This window comes from Podarcis liolepis (genome assembly GCF_965112155.1).
Source record: "Podarcis liolepis genome assembly, chromosome: 1".
NCBI classification, from domain to species: domain Eukaryota; kingdom Metazoa; phylum Chordata; class Lepidosauria; order Squamata; family Lacertidae; genus Podarcis; species Podarcis liolepis.
Genome location: NC_139554.1, coordinates 78,236,853 through 78,252,025, shown reverse-complemented (window position 1 = coordinate 78,252,025; position 15,173 = coordinate 78,236,853). Strand labels below are relative to the sequence as shown.

General features: G+C 45.4%; 1 long non-coding RNA gene across 1 annotated transcript in view; it reads left to right on the top strand.

Annotated features, from left to right (window-relative positions):
• LOC310695807 overlaps positions 1 to 15,173 on the top strand; it is a 52,501-nt gene that overhangs the window by 35,732 nt on the left and 1,596 nt on the right. The window contains exon 2 of the long non-coding RNA XR_014520234.1: positions 10,981 to 11,063. This is a non-coding gene — a long non-coding RNA (uncharacterized lncRNA). The remainder of the gene's footprint in view (positions 1 to 10,980; positions 11,064 to 15,173) is intronic.

Genomic DNA, 15,173 nt, shown 5'->3' with positions numbered 1-15,173 from the left:
CCTTTATGGTAGTGGTGGACGCCTATTCCAAATGGCTGGAGGTTGCCCTGATGCCCTCCACCACTACCGAAGCTGTCATCCGGGTGCTGCGAGGCCTGTTTGCAACGCATGGGTGTCCTGATGTCCTTGTCTCTGACAACGGACCGCAGTTCACGTCAGGCACCTTTGAGCGGTATCTTTTGGGACTGGGCATCCGTCATGCCCTAACGGCACCCTTTCATCCATCCAGCAACGGGCAAGCGGAAAGAATGGTGCGCTCGACAAAAGAGGCACTGGCGCGCCTGGACCGGGGAGACTGGCATGAGCGGGTCGCCGAATACTTGTTCGTGCAACACATCACCCCTCATGCGGCCACAGGGAGGAGTCCGGCTGAACTGCTTATGGGCCGCCGCCTCAGGTCACCGCTCGACCGGCTACACCCAGACTTTGCCGTGGCTGAACCCCCAGGCTGTGCCAACGCACCACGGTCATTTGTCCCAGGAAACCAGGTCTTTGCCCGGAACTATGTGGGGGACATCCCTTGGGTGCCAGCCACAGTAGTGGGAGTCACTGGACCTCGCTCGTACCAGGTGGCACTCGAAGACGGACGCTTGTGGCGACGGCACATAGACCAGCTTAGGCGCAGGGTTGGGGACTTGGACCCTACCGAGGTGCCCCCAACTGCGCTTGCGGCTCCAGAAGAGACACGTACAGATGGCGAGGCCCCACCTACACCTCCCTCGCAAACTGCCAGCGTGGAGCCGAACCAAGCCGTTTCAGAAGAGACTCAGACCACTCCACTTGCGGAGGCTCCACCCACAGCAGCGGATCCAGGGGAGTTGGTTCCAACGCCACCTAGGGTCGCACCACAGCCTCAGCGAGAACTGTGTGGCCCTCCGGACTTGGCTACCAGTCCCCGGCGGTCTGGCAGAGTTTCCAAGCGCCCAACTTATTTAAAGGACTATGTTGTTGGACAGGTATCACTGTTGGTCTAAGTACGGGAAATGTAACCGATATGCTTTTGTGCTTAATTGAACCATTACGCGTAGTGCTGTATATAAGGAAACCATTACGATTGTAACTAACGCCTTATCTCGGTGGGGAGGGGTGTTATGTAGTGTAGTTTCACCCTGGGCCAACAGGGGGATACTGTATATAGTTTTCACTCAGGTCTGTAGATAGTTTTCACTCAGGTCCGCGTCTGTTATTTTAGGCGGGAACTCTGGGCTGTTGTGGTTACAATGTTGACAGCCGGCTGCCTATAAATACAGGCCGGCTGAGCTGTTCGCAGTCAGTCAGTTCTATTCCAGCTTACCATAATAAAGAGCTACTTGAAGAAATCGCTGTGCCGGCTGCTATGTCAACCCACGACCTAACAGTGTCACTCTTTTCAGACATCATTCTAGTTTTCTGAATGGTTGGGTGCACACACTCAGACTTCCCGGTGTCGCTTAGGCTATGACTCAAAAACTGGAATGCTAGTCAGCATCAAAGTATGGGGAGCAGGGATATGGAGCTTAAAATTATTTGTGCAAATCCCCCATTGTGGCTGATTGGTATGGTAGGCATGACTTACAATGACTTGCAGCAGGGAGGGCTATCCTGTGTCTCCTCACTCTGAATTAGCTGGACTCTATCTCCCATCTTATCTGACCATTGTCCATGCTGGCTGGGGCAGATGGGAGTTGGAGTCCAGCAACACCTGAAGGGCCACAAGCCTCTTCCCCCACCCGCTTCAGGAAGGCAAAATCCATCCATCCATCCATCCCTCTCTCTCTCTCTTTCCCTCCCTCTCACTCTCCCCGTGTGTGTGTGTGTGTGTGTGTGTGTGTGTGGTGCTTTTTTTCTATAAAAATAGGTGTCAAATTCACCATGAAGTTGCTACAGAAAGTCACCAGGCAACTCTGGTCAGCCCTGAACAGATGCCGGCTTGACAACAATTCACTGCCTGCGTAGGTGATTAAAACTATGGCAAGCGGTCTCCCTAGCTGGTTTGGGGGGTCGCCCCTGGGTTTGGTGCAGGTCAAATAAATGCGTCTTCACCTCCCTAGTTCTCTTAGATTCAGGTGAGTGGCGAGGGCAGTTCAGAAGGGCCCTCACGCAAACACACACGTGTGCAACAGTAGAGGCCAGGCTGTAAGGCTTAAAGCCCGCCATTGCTACACGTGAGATGGATTGAAGAAAAGGAAATACAAATTTGCCCCACTCCATAGCTTGACCAATTGTGGCTAGGAGCTAGGTGGAGTCATAGAGTAAAAGAAGAAGTATAGCCTCACACGCACTGGCCAGCTTCCATTTCGACTTGAAATGTTTGCTTGGGGCTTCTCAGAAGTACGAAAAGGCAATAAGTGAGCGGGGAGAGCACTGGCCCACAATGGTGCTCACCTGAAAAAAAGCAAAAATCCAGAAAGGCAGGACTCTTTAGCATGGTTTGAAATTATGTGATAGATTGCTATGATAGGAGCAATCATGCTGTCCTACTTATGTTAACTTGTGTAATTTTGTGTGTGTGTGTCATGGTTTCGACAATAAAAACGACTTGTTTGCTTGAAGCAGCATTCCTTGGTGTTTCACCTTGTTCAGTTCGTGACTGAAATATACACAGGCCACAACCATTTTTGAGAACTAACCCAAAGGAGGTATAGCCATTCTGTTTGACAGGTGTTTTTGTAATTCTTTTAAACGTCCCTACCTCTGAGCAAGAGTAGCAGAAGCTACTAAAGCTAAATCACTGTTGCTGCTGTTGGATTTTTAATTAGGAATTTAATGTGTGCGACTTAATTACCTCATGATCTTTATTACCACCTGCAGCCGTGCTTTCCCTCAGGCTGCCGTCTTGTGAGATTTCAGAAGCTGAGCAACGACAGGCCGAGCCACTACTTGAATCAAAGGCACTGAAGGAAAGCCTTAATGCTTCAAGAGGGGATTCAATAGGTGGCACGCTTCCCAGACATGATTATTTATATAATGCTACGAAGTGGCCTTTCACAGTGCTAGGATCTGCTTGGCTGCAGCAGGAGCCAATTTTGGGCGGATGAGATGGAAAGCTGAGATCTCAACCACTTGTGGCACTTCTCACAGGAGTTAGGGGGTTGAAGTCTGCAGACTGGGCCAAATTCCGCTGTAACCAATTCCAGTTCTTTTGGCCTAGTTAAAATTCTGCTCAATTTCCAGCTGGATTCCATTAGTATTCCCTGCTTCCCAACACTATTGTGCAACACAATGCCCAAGGTCTGTTTACACTGCAGAACTTGGCATTCTCCATACTGGCCCCAAGCACCTGGAATCAAGTTTAAAGTGCTCTGTGTCAGCAACACACAAAAATGGCGCTAACCTTTCCCAGACTTTCTCTCTACCAATATTGTTAACAATATTGTTGTATGGGGTGTTAGCGAGGCTTCATTTTGTGTTACTTCATCAACTAAAGTATACAGAATGAACACAAACAGGCAATCAAGCTCTAATTGAATCGTCGCAGAATGGCCCCATGCACCTTATTATTATTAATTATCAGGCAGTTAAAAGAAGAAGAATTCAAAGTTACTTACAAAGACAAAAAACGAGCAAAAACAACGTAAGATACAATAATGCGCATAAAAGAGCAAATCCAATTTCACCCCACCCCACTAAAAATATGTGCATTAAGCTTCAGAGGGCTGGATGAATAAAGATGGTTTTTTTACCATGAGCCTAAAACAGATAGTGATGGCTTGAGGTATCCCTCACTAGGAAGAGCATTACACAAGTGGGGAGCCACCACGGAGAAGGCCCATTTGCTTTTCACCACCCTCTGCACCTCCTTCAGAGGGGGCACACAGAGAAGGGCCTCAGATGACAAAAACAGGATCTGGGTGGGTTCATGTGGGAAGAGGTGGTCCCCATCAATGCTCATTCCCCTCATTCCCCTCTGCTGCAGCCACAGTTGTGATGGCAAGCTTACCACTCCACAAAGCCCTGCCAGAGGGACGGGGGGTGTTCAGATTGTGCTGGAACGCTCTTCATATGAAGCTACCTTGTCCGACCATTTTATTTAATCCAGCCTAAAAAGTGTAGGCTGCTTCCTTACTGCAAGGCCCCTCCAAGCAGTGTAAAACAAGCATACCATACAATAAAAATACATATATGGAGTTTGCCAGGCAGTCTCACAAGCAGACATTTTCCAGGCACAGACCTGCTTAGCTTCAGGAATAGAACTGCATCCATTGCTCGAACAGTATTCAGTGTGGCTGCTTTAAAATCTGTTTTTGTTCTTTTAAAAAATATAATAGTATTACATGAATAGCTACTGGCAAGATAAGCCCATCTTAGTCAACAGATGGGGAAAGATTCTCACCAGCTTGCTGCAGCCACCCATTTTGCCTCATTCCAGAGAGACATTTTGCACTGCAAGATCTGAAGGCTCGAGGGAAGCAGTCTGTGGTTAACTAAGCAGTCACGAGATGCACTCCCCACAATCCTCAGACACCTTTGGGGTCAAACAGAAGCAGCTAGGAAGCACATCCCACAGCTGCCTACTAACCACAGTGTGCTTTCCTCCAGTCCAAGCAAAGCAAAAGAGCTAGGCAGGCAGGAAGTTGAAACCCCACCAAGAAGGCAACAACAATATGAGGCTGTGGTGGTGATGCAGACCTAGAAAGGATAGTAAGAAAAGAAAAAAGGCTAGCGAGCACGTGACCCTCCAGATGCTGATAGACTACAATTCCCATCATCCCTGGCCATTGGTTGCGGTTGTTGGGAGTTGGAGGCCTGCAAACTCTCAAGGGCCACCAGTTCCCCACACCTGGAATGGAAGGAGGAGGTGTTGAATGGCAAGAGAGGAGATCATAGAATTGTAGAGTTGGAAGGGACCCAGAGGGTCACCTAGTCCAGTGATGTGCCCTTACTGTTGTTTGCAGGTCTGTTTGAAGGAGGGAAAGTGGAAACCTACCAGTCATTCATAAGTTCGTACTCTACTCTTAATATAAATAATCTGATTGACGCTCATATTGCGAAATAAAAGTGGGCCTCATTAGCCCATCTCATCAACATGCAAGCTTGCAAGCACCATTACAGTAATGAGGACAATATCTTATGGTCATTAAAATAGGGAGAATAAAATGCATTGCCTATGGATTTGTCCTGTCTTTCAAACAATTCTCAATCCCATCACATATTAGGTGAATAAACTGACTTAATGTTATCATCCACCAAAGCACTGTAACATACAGGAAGGGGGAATGTGTAAAGGGCAAGTAACATTAATTATCTCATTTAGCCACATATTGCATTTGTATGCAGTGCACCAGTCTATTTTAAGTAAAGAGTAATTATTTATTCCATGTTTATTCCATGTTTCCCCTAAGGAGCAGCATACATAGTCTGCCCTTTATTTATTCTTAAAACAATCCTAGGTCACTCAATGAATGAGCTTTCTGGTAGAGTGGGGCTTTGAACCCACATCTCCCTGGTCAATACTCTTAAGTATGATACTGATAAGAGTGTGCATTCTGAATCAGTCTTCAAAGGCAGCTCCACAAACATCACATTACAGTAATCAAATTTGGATGTGACTAGAGCATATCTTATTGTGGTTAGGCCTGCCCTCTCCAAACAGGGCTGCAGTTGGCATACCAGCCAAAGCTGGTAAAATGGCTACCACTGCCAAATGGGCCTACCTAGATAATGCCAGGTCCAGGAGAACTCCCAAACTGCGTATTTGGACTTTCAGTGCCACCATCTAAGAATATTTGTATACCATGCTGCAGAGCAAGTGATCTCCCAAGCCATAGCATGTCTTGCATGGTTTGCTTGACCACAGCCATCTCACATTTACCTCCAAGCATCAGTTTAGAATTTCCGCAACTTTCCTGGGATGACAAAATAGAAAAAAAGAGGTGGAGCTGAGAGTCATCAACAACCCCCTCCGTGGTTTCATGTAGATGTTAAAAATATAGACCCTTGTGGAAACGCTGTGAAAGCCAGTGGCCATGGGGTGAAGTAAAGGTTCCCCAGCACCACCTTCTGAGAGAGGCCATCCAGGAAGGAATGGAAACACCATAAAATGATGCCAGCTGAATCCCGGTCCAGAATGATCTCCTAGTCAATGGTATCAAAAGCTGCTGAGAGTTTCAGGAGAACAAAGACTAGCTGTCCGTCAATCTATCCTCCAGCATAAGTCATCCAAGGCTGGAAATTCAGGTAATATTTCTGCTGCTGTGCAGCATTTCCACATGGATGCAGTAATATGATTGGTTTACAAAGTCTGCACTGAAGATTACAGCAGAATTGTCAGTAGCAGAAGACAAAACAAAGGACTCCAATCCAGCAAAAGTTAGTGATGACATAGGCATGGAGAATAAGCCTCGTTTAATTTATTGGGGTGTACCAACAAAGGTCCGTATAGTTAAATTATGGTGCTGGAGGAGACTCTTGAGAGTCCCATGGACTGCAAGAAGATCAAACCTATCCATTCTGAAGGAAACCAGCCCTGAGTGCTCACTGGAAGGACAGATCGTGAAGCTGAGGCTCCAATACTTTGGCCACCTCAAGAGAAGAGAAGACTCCCTGGAAAAGACCCTGATGTTGGGAAAGATGGAGGGCACAAGGAGAAGGGGATGACAGAGAAGAAGAGTTTGGATTTGATATCCCGCCTTTCACTCCCCTTCAGGAGTCTCAAAGCGGCTAACATTCTCCTTTTCCTTCCTCCCCCACAACAAACACTCTGTGAGGTGAGTGGGGCTGAGAGACTTCAAAGAAGTGTGACTGGCCCAAGGTCACCCAGCAGCTACATGTGGAGGAGCGGAGATGCGAACCCGGTTCCCCAGATTACGAGACTACCGCTCTTAACCAGTACACCACACTGGCTCCACTACACCACACTGGCTACACCACACAGAGGACAAGATGGTTGGACAGTGTTCTCAAAGCTACCAGGATGAGTTTGACCAAGCTGCGGGAAGCAGTGGAAGAAAGGAGTGCCTGGCATGCTCCGGTCCATGGGGTCACGAAGAGTCAGACACAACTAAACGACTAAACAACAACAACTTCTGAGTAAGCATGCATAGGACTAGGCTGTGATTTGTAACTTAGTAATTAAGAACTTTAGCTGGCTCAGAACCAACGATTTCCCCTACACCCACCACAATGAACCCTGTATTATTTCCTGAGGAAAATGTTGAACTCTGCAGCATAATTAAAAAATGTTTTGAACTTTACTTGGCCTAGTAGCATCCAAACTTCAAGGTAGTACATCAGCCTGCTGTACCTTGATTAATTTCTAATTGATTAATTGCAACACAGTTTGGGAGTTGTTCAAAATTAGATTCTATGGGTTGTATCCAACAAAGTCATTGCACAAGTGGAGCATTTGCATCCATACAGTGGAATTTGTTCTCTCTCTCCTTCCCTGGAATGCCCCCTCAAATCTGTTCTGGGGTTTCCCCCAACCCTCCAGTTGTGTGTGCACCAGGAGAAGAATACCAGTTGCTAGAAACCAAGGGAAGAGAAAGTGTTTTTGTGCTCATGTTCTGCTTCCACGTTTCCCACAGTCACCTGACTGGCCACTGTGATAAGAAGATGCTGGACTAGATGGGCTGAACTGATAAAGCATACAGTGGTACCTCTAGTTACAAACTTAATTCATTCCAGAGGTCCGTTCTTAACCTGAAACTGTTATTAACTAGAGGCGTGCTTTCGCTAATGGGGCCTCTTGCTGCTGCTGTGCCACCGGCACACGATTTCCGTTCTCATCCTGGGGCAAAGTTCTCAACTCAAGGTAACTCTTCCAGGTTAGTGGCGTTTGTAACCTGAAGCGTTTGTAACCTGAGGTGTTTGTAACTCAAGGCACCATTTTTTTGCTATGGTTCTTCCTCTGCGAATACCAAAACAGTGTTACCTCCATGGTTCACTTGCATCACCAATAGTTCTGTACAGAAGCTTGAGTAGAGATGTTAACGGCAGCAACGTTAACTGACCTCTTTCCCTTTCCCCCACTGAACTGTTCAACTGTCTGAGGCTGGCAACACAGACTAAGAATGTTGTCTGGAGTTTTAGTGTAAGAGAGACCTACAGAAGTAGTGCCAGGACTCTGGGACTGCATCCAGTATTTGGGCATCTACCCAGATAAGAAGGAAAAGGTCTCAGCAGCAAGATCGCTCTTGGGTTTCTAGGGTAATGTTCCATCTGTGAACCTTGTGTAAACTCCTAGGGCCAGATTCAGTGAACTTGCTCTGTTAGTGAATACCCACACAAGGACTCTCACTAGTAGTGCAGTGGGTCAGGAGAACCCCCAGAACAGCACATGGGGGGGGGGAGAAGCAGGAGGATCATTATGTCAGGCAAGTGGAAATGTTTGTGCTGACCAAACAATCACTTTAGGGCTACATTGAAGCCCACCCCTTGTGCTCTACACCTCTCAGGAAGGCCTGTAGCTCAGTGACACAGCACGGGCATTGCAATGCCAAGTACCACCTAGTAGGGCTGCATAAGATTCTTGTCTAAAGCTCCAAGGATAAATGTGTCTTGACTTATTATTTTCACCCTGGCTTTCTGCCTATGGACACACAAGAGTAGCTTGCAAGGTGAAGAGAACAATGCCCTCTTCTCTATGCTGTCACTGGCCACCAGTCTCCATTGCAGTCTATTGGTTTCCTATCCTTTATCCAAGTTTGTTGCCTCTTCTGACTGGAACGTCCAAACAACCTCTTGGTCCTCTCCCTGTTTTCGATTTTTTATTTCTTTAGCTTGTTCCCAGAGAGCTATATCATGAGCCTTGAAAGTTTGAGACAAGAGGAAGTGCACATATAGGCACACAGAGATATGCCACTTTTGCACATGATTTGAAAAAGAGATGGAAAGATGGATATAGCATTGTGGGAAGTGGACTGTCCTGAACCCCTGTCTTACCTGGCAGCAAGTCAGTATGTCAAGTCTCCAGCCCAGGGTCAATTCATGCGTCCAAAGTCCTGCAGAGATCCTGAAGCATCCAAACTGAGGTCCATCGACGTCGGCAGCTGGGCAAGCACAGCACCTCAGGTCTGCCACACTGATTGCAGCATCTGGGCTTGATGAGGCATGCGACCCTCACCTGTCCAAGCCTACTCCAGCCGAGGATTCATACTCCTCTTCCCAGAGCTAGTGAGCTGGGCGGCTGTGGGCCCTCGCCTGCCTCAGCCTCCTAGCGAATCACGCCTGCTGCTTCCTATGTCTCAGAGCCCACCATGTTTGTGGAAACAGGGGCCCCTCTGGCTCTGGTGATGGGTCCTGCAGCTGTGGCTCCTGTGCACTGACCCCCACCCCCTCCTTATGCTCCCTCATTCTGTGAGTACTTCCTACACCAACCTCTCCTTACCCACGCCCTGCTTGACCCAGTGTGCCCCAGTCCCAGCTACACCTCCTTGCTGGGATCCTCTTCCTCCTCCCCAATGTCCTGCCAGCGCATGACATGGATGCATAACATAGCGCCATTTCTTCACATATGAGTCTAATTGGGCATCTAGTTGACTGCAGGAAAAAACCCACACTGTTAGAGCGAAAAGATCATTGGTGGAAATATTTGTATACTTTCGGGAATGATTCACACGGGTCAGAACTTTAATTCAAATGATTCGATCCTGTGCCCTCTTTTTATGTAATAGCTACCATCTTGCACCATGCAGCTGTCACATAAGGTGTTTTTTTCTTTAGTAATGGTCTTAACTTTTATTCTTGCTTCTGTGTCTTTCACTGGAGCTTAAGCACTATAGCAACTTAAGTTAACACCACAAGTTAAAATAATAACAGCTGTTGGCAGCAGCCTGAGCTCCAAAGGGCTACAATCATTAACCATTTGGCTGCCAGCTACAATACCCAGCAAACCAAACAAGTAAAACTGCTGCCTCTGTGCATGAAGTTGTCCTGCCAGCTGACGAACAAAGGTGTGTCAGCTAGTTATCCTTCCAAACCACTCCAAGAGGTCTGCTCAGTGTACGAGACAATCATGGCTGCATCCCATTAAGCAAATGCCCCCTGGCAGTTTTATTTGGATTCTGCTTGGTTTTTTGTTTTTTTTTATAATAATTTTTATTACATTTTTCCAGTTACACATACAACAGAAAAAAGAAAAAGCATAGAGAATAGAAAAGAAGAAAAAAAAAAACAGAAAATCCAGACCTTTTCAACAACTTTTTCCAAATTTCTATCGGACTTCCCCACATCTCCCGCCCAATGCATTCTTAACAATAAAATTTATCAGCAAGTTATACCCTTGTTTCATGTGTTTCTTTATACTTTCAATTGCAATTTAAGCTTAAATCCCTTATTCTCCATTTACTCTAAAAATATAGCATATTATTGTTTTTACGCATTTAAACTTTGGTTCTTTCATGAATATTATCCAATTTCTTATATAATCCACTCTCGTTGCTGGGGCTAACCTTCCAAATCATACGGCATCTCAAAGTTCATATAACTTATAATACTTTTGCAAATAGTCCTTAAATTTTTTCCAGTCCTCTTCCATTGCTTCTTCTCCCAGATCTCGGATCCTGGCAGTCATCTCAGCTAGTTCCATGTAGTTCATCAGTTGCGTCTGCCAGTCCTCCAGTGTGGGCAAATCTTGAGTCTTCCAATGCTTGGCGATAAGAATCCTTGCTGCTGTGGTGGCATACATGGATTCTGCTTGGTTTTGATGAGAAACTGACATATTGTGGAGAACCTGGAGACCCTTTTCAGGTATGAAGCTTAAACAGGTTTTGAGTCCCTCTATCTGTCTCTTTCTCCACACCCCCCCCCCTTTTATCTGAATGGTTAGTTGTTGTTAATACAAGAGAGGAAGAATAAGGAATTGTAAGGCAACATTCTGGTTAGTACAGATTTTACATCAGAATTATCAAGCAACTGAAGCAAGTATTGCTTTGAGCATCATGTGTAAAGATGTGTAAAGATGCCACGCATCAATATAAATGCTGTTCAACTGTTTTCCTGTGAAGAGAAGCACCTAGAGGGTTAAGGTACCGGTAACTTATTTGCTTTCTGCATTTGTAGTGCTGTACCATAAAGAAGAGCTCCAGTCTCCTAGAAGGAAGCAGCATGACAAACCATAGGTCTTCATAAACATGTGATTGTTGGTAAATATATATATATATATTCCTATTGAAAAGCACATTAGAAGAGTCCTGCTGTTTCTAACAGTAGGGGCAGAACAAGTGATCATGGCTAGTATTCTACCTGCTTTGTGCATGCATATTTTAAGTCAGATCAGAAATGCTAAATGCACTGTTTATAAGGCCATTTCATAAGCTACATGGATGCAACCTATCATGCTTGTCTGTACCAGGGAGCTGCAGTTCAAATATGGTTCCCTAATGGTCATGTTTTTTGAATTGTGGTGCTGGAGGAGACTCTTGAGAGTCCCTTGGACTGCAAGAAGATCAAACCTATCCATTCTGAAGGAAATCAGCCCTGAGTGCTCACTGGAAGGACAGATCCTGAAGCTGAGACTCCAATACTTTGGCCACCTCATGAGAAGACTCCCTGGAAAAGACCCTGATGTTGGGAAAGATGGAGGGCACAAGGAGAAGGGGACGACAGAGGTCGAGATGGTTGGGTAGTGTTCTTGAAACTACGAACATGAATTTGACCAAACTGCGGGAGGCAGTGGAAGACAGGAATGCCTGGCGTGCTCTGGTCCATGGGGTCACGAAGAGTTGGACATGACTAAACGACTAAACAACAACAACAACAGTGGTCATGTTCCTCCTGGATGATTGATTTCTAGAGGGTAGCCATGTCTCTTGCTTTCACTACAATAGTCTGAGTTCTGTAACACCTTAAATACTAACACAAGTATTATGGCATAAGCCCCTGGAGGAGAAGGCTATCAGTGGCTGCAAGCCACAGTGGTCATGCCCTGCCTTCATGGTCGGAGGCAGTATGCATCTGAACACCAGTTGCTGGAAACTGCAGGAGCGGACAGTGATGTTGTGGTTCAGCTCCAGCTTGCAGGCTTTTCACAGGCATCTGGTGGCCACTGTGAAAACAGAATGCTGGACTACAGAGGCCATTGGCCTGATCCAGCAGGGCTGTTTTAAAATCTTTTGTGAACCTCATCAGATGCATGGTCTCTAGTCCACAAAGGATAATGCATGAGAAATTTGATAGCTTTTAATTTAAGGTGTGCTTCAGGATGTTTTGCTGAACGATCCACATGCTTGCAAACTTTCACACTGAACCATTCTTTGCAAAGAGGCAGGTTAGGAACAGAGAAGAAGGAAGGCAAAGTTCTCCTTCCTTCCTTCCTTCCTTCCTCCCTCCCTCCCTCGCTAAAGGTTAATGGGCATGCCATAACCTCTTTACTGCACCATGCATGATTCAGTCGCAGCTGCGGCTGGGATTGTTGCTGGAGAGTAATGCGACTTCCTCCACCTGGTTTCCTGCCATCAAGCTCTCTCTCTGGCTCACAGATGAGAATCGCTTCCTTTCCCTGTGCTCTGGCCAGAGAGGCAAAGTGGACGAGACCATGGTGACACATTTGTGGCTCTGGAGCTAGGGACGAAAGCACAACTGCTCCTGAATCTGCATACCTTCATTCAGCGTATCCAGACAGGTTGCGCAGAACAAGTAGGATGGGTGGAAGACAAGCATGACATCACTAGAAGCTTATACAGATAAAAGAATCCATTAGTGAAGCTAATAAAGAGCAACAGCTGTGGCTGTGGCTGGGGGTGTGAGTAACAGATGTCATTCATCCTCTCTCAAAATAGTAACACACACTTTCCCTACATTATCTGGAAAGAAAGAAACATTTGTCAACTAGGGCAGATTTCAGAAGAGGAAACTGTTTTTTGAGGCGTTACCCACAATTCCTCAGCTAGAAAACAACTTGGACATGCTGACCCAAATAAAAATTCCTCAAACGAAGTCCAAGGGCAGTTAACCACAGTTTAGGTCTGTGGTGTCTGTGAAACTGGTGCAGAGCACGTAAATATTGCTTAGATGGAGACCGTTCTCTTCTACAAAGTTTCCACTGGATCTAGAACTGACAGGTTTTTGTACTAGCCTCTAAATATTTCTAACCAAGCTCAGGTGAGGTTTAACTTTAAACTAACTTCTTTTGATGTAGACATTTGTACTGTGAAGTACAAAAAATAATGTATTTTGTTAATTGAAGGGCAAGATATATATCAATAAATAAAATCAATATGTTGACCATTTTCATCAGTTTTTTTTTGGGGGGGGGGGTTTGTTTACTGGCAGTGTCAAGCTTAATAATAGCCAGCCATCTTCTATATTTAAGCCTCACACACAAATAAGGCAAATAACATGTGAGTATGAAATTGTTTTTGTGGTTATAGAAGCAGCAGTAGTTGATGTCAGCAAAAAGCTTTAAGGGAAATGGTAACATGTCACACCTGCTGGATCACAGGCACATTTACGGTAAGTTGCAATTTGTATGTCTCAAATTATTCAAACAAGGAGCCATCGTTCAATAAATTCATAATCATAAAACATACATAAGACATACCAGAATCGGGACACTAGATGCAATAAATGAATACACATCTGATTGGATTACTGTTCACAAAGAGCAAAGGGTAGTGGATCAGAATACAAATCTGAAAGGGGTGGAGATTTAGGGCTCATCCAGACTTCCTTCTGCGCTGTGTTTCTAGGCACAGGCCAATGCTTTACAGCTTGATGTCCAATCACTTTTCTTTTGCCCTGGTGCTTTCCCCGCAAATACCATCTATGTACTGCTGAATCAGAGCAAACGACAATCTGCAGAAAACCCAAATTGCTGTTTGTTCTGATTCAGCAGTAAAAGGCAGGTTTTCATGGGGAAAGTGCCAGGGAAAAATAAAAAATAAAAGGTGCTTGGCCACGACTCTTTAAAGCACAGACCTGTACCTTATAGCTTTGGTTGCACATGAACATATAGACAGATGGATGCAGAGACGTCACTAGTCAATCCAGCCCTCCACTGTGCGGCTCTTAATGGCCATTCCAGTTGGATGCCGAAACAATATGAAGAAATAATTGGTAGGTTTTTTTGTTGTTAATAATTTATTGTGTGACTTTATCTCATTTTAAAATGGTCACTGCATGCTGACTTGAGGGAACTTGTGCTGAAGGTGGCTTATAAATAGTGTAAATAAGTTTCCACGGTGCATCACTGCCACCCCGTGCCATCTCAGCTAGTACCTCTTCTCTGGAGGATTATGTGTTGGGTGAGCCCGGCATTTAGGGGTATCTCTCTTTTCAGGAAATGCATAGCATAGTGAGAACAAATGGGGAGAGGGTTATCCTTGTCATGCCCTATCTGCTCCGCTGTTTCCAGTTCCAATTCAGACAGGCAGTCTGGACACACACACAGAGATACACACACACACAGAGAGTCATCAATGGTATCAAAAGCTTCTAAGAGCTCTAGGACAGGAGGTACCACTTTTCGGGAGGGTGCGGTGGTAGGCATTGTGGAGGGCACCCAACGAGTTTTTGTATACATCAGTTGAAGCACCAGGTACATACGAAGGCCAAATAATTTTGACTCACTGGTCGTAGCTCCTTTCAGATAACCTTTTTTGTAAAAATTCTTACTTTGGCCCCAAAGATGTCACAAAAACTGCATCATCAAACACACACACTTGGTTGAAAGGAAGAAATGGCTGGTGGCTATCAATATCTAACTGATATTAAATACGGAAGACAACACACACACACACACACATTCAAAATAAAAATGATCATAGAAGCAGACAAAAGCAAAAATTCACATACAACACAATTCCTATGAGTAAAAAGCCTTACAGAAAAGGTGTTAACAAACCTAAGAAAGACCAGCACACAGAGCAGCCCACTCCATATATTTAAAGCCTTCACATTCTTAAGGAAAGAAAGAAGTCAAGGTATGCAAATTTGACTCAACTCCTCACCTTCCACACACATCTGGCACAACAGGATGCTGGAGCAGATGGGGCCTTAGCCTGTGTTCATACATGAAAAGTAGCAATAGCAAGCCTTAATGCATGTCAGTGTAAATATTAATACACAATAACAACACAAAACGTTACAAGTTTGGCTGCCTTGATTATTGTGAACGGGTCTACCGTTATGCTTTTGCATACCCTGGAACCTGATGAATGAATGAATGATCAGGGGCTTAAATAAAAAGGACTTAAATACTTTAGTTTTCTTTAGCCTTCAGCTGGTGGGTGAGACAAGCAGACATTAAGTGTGCT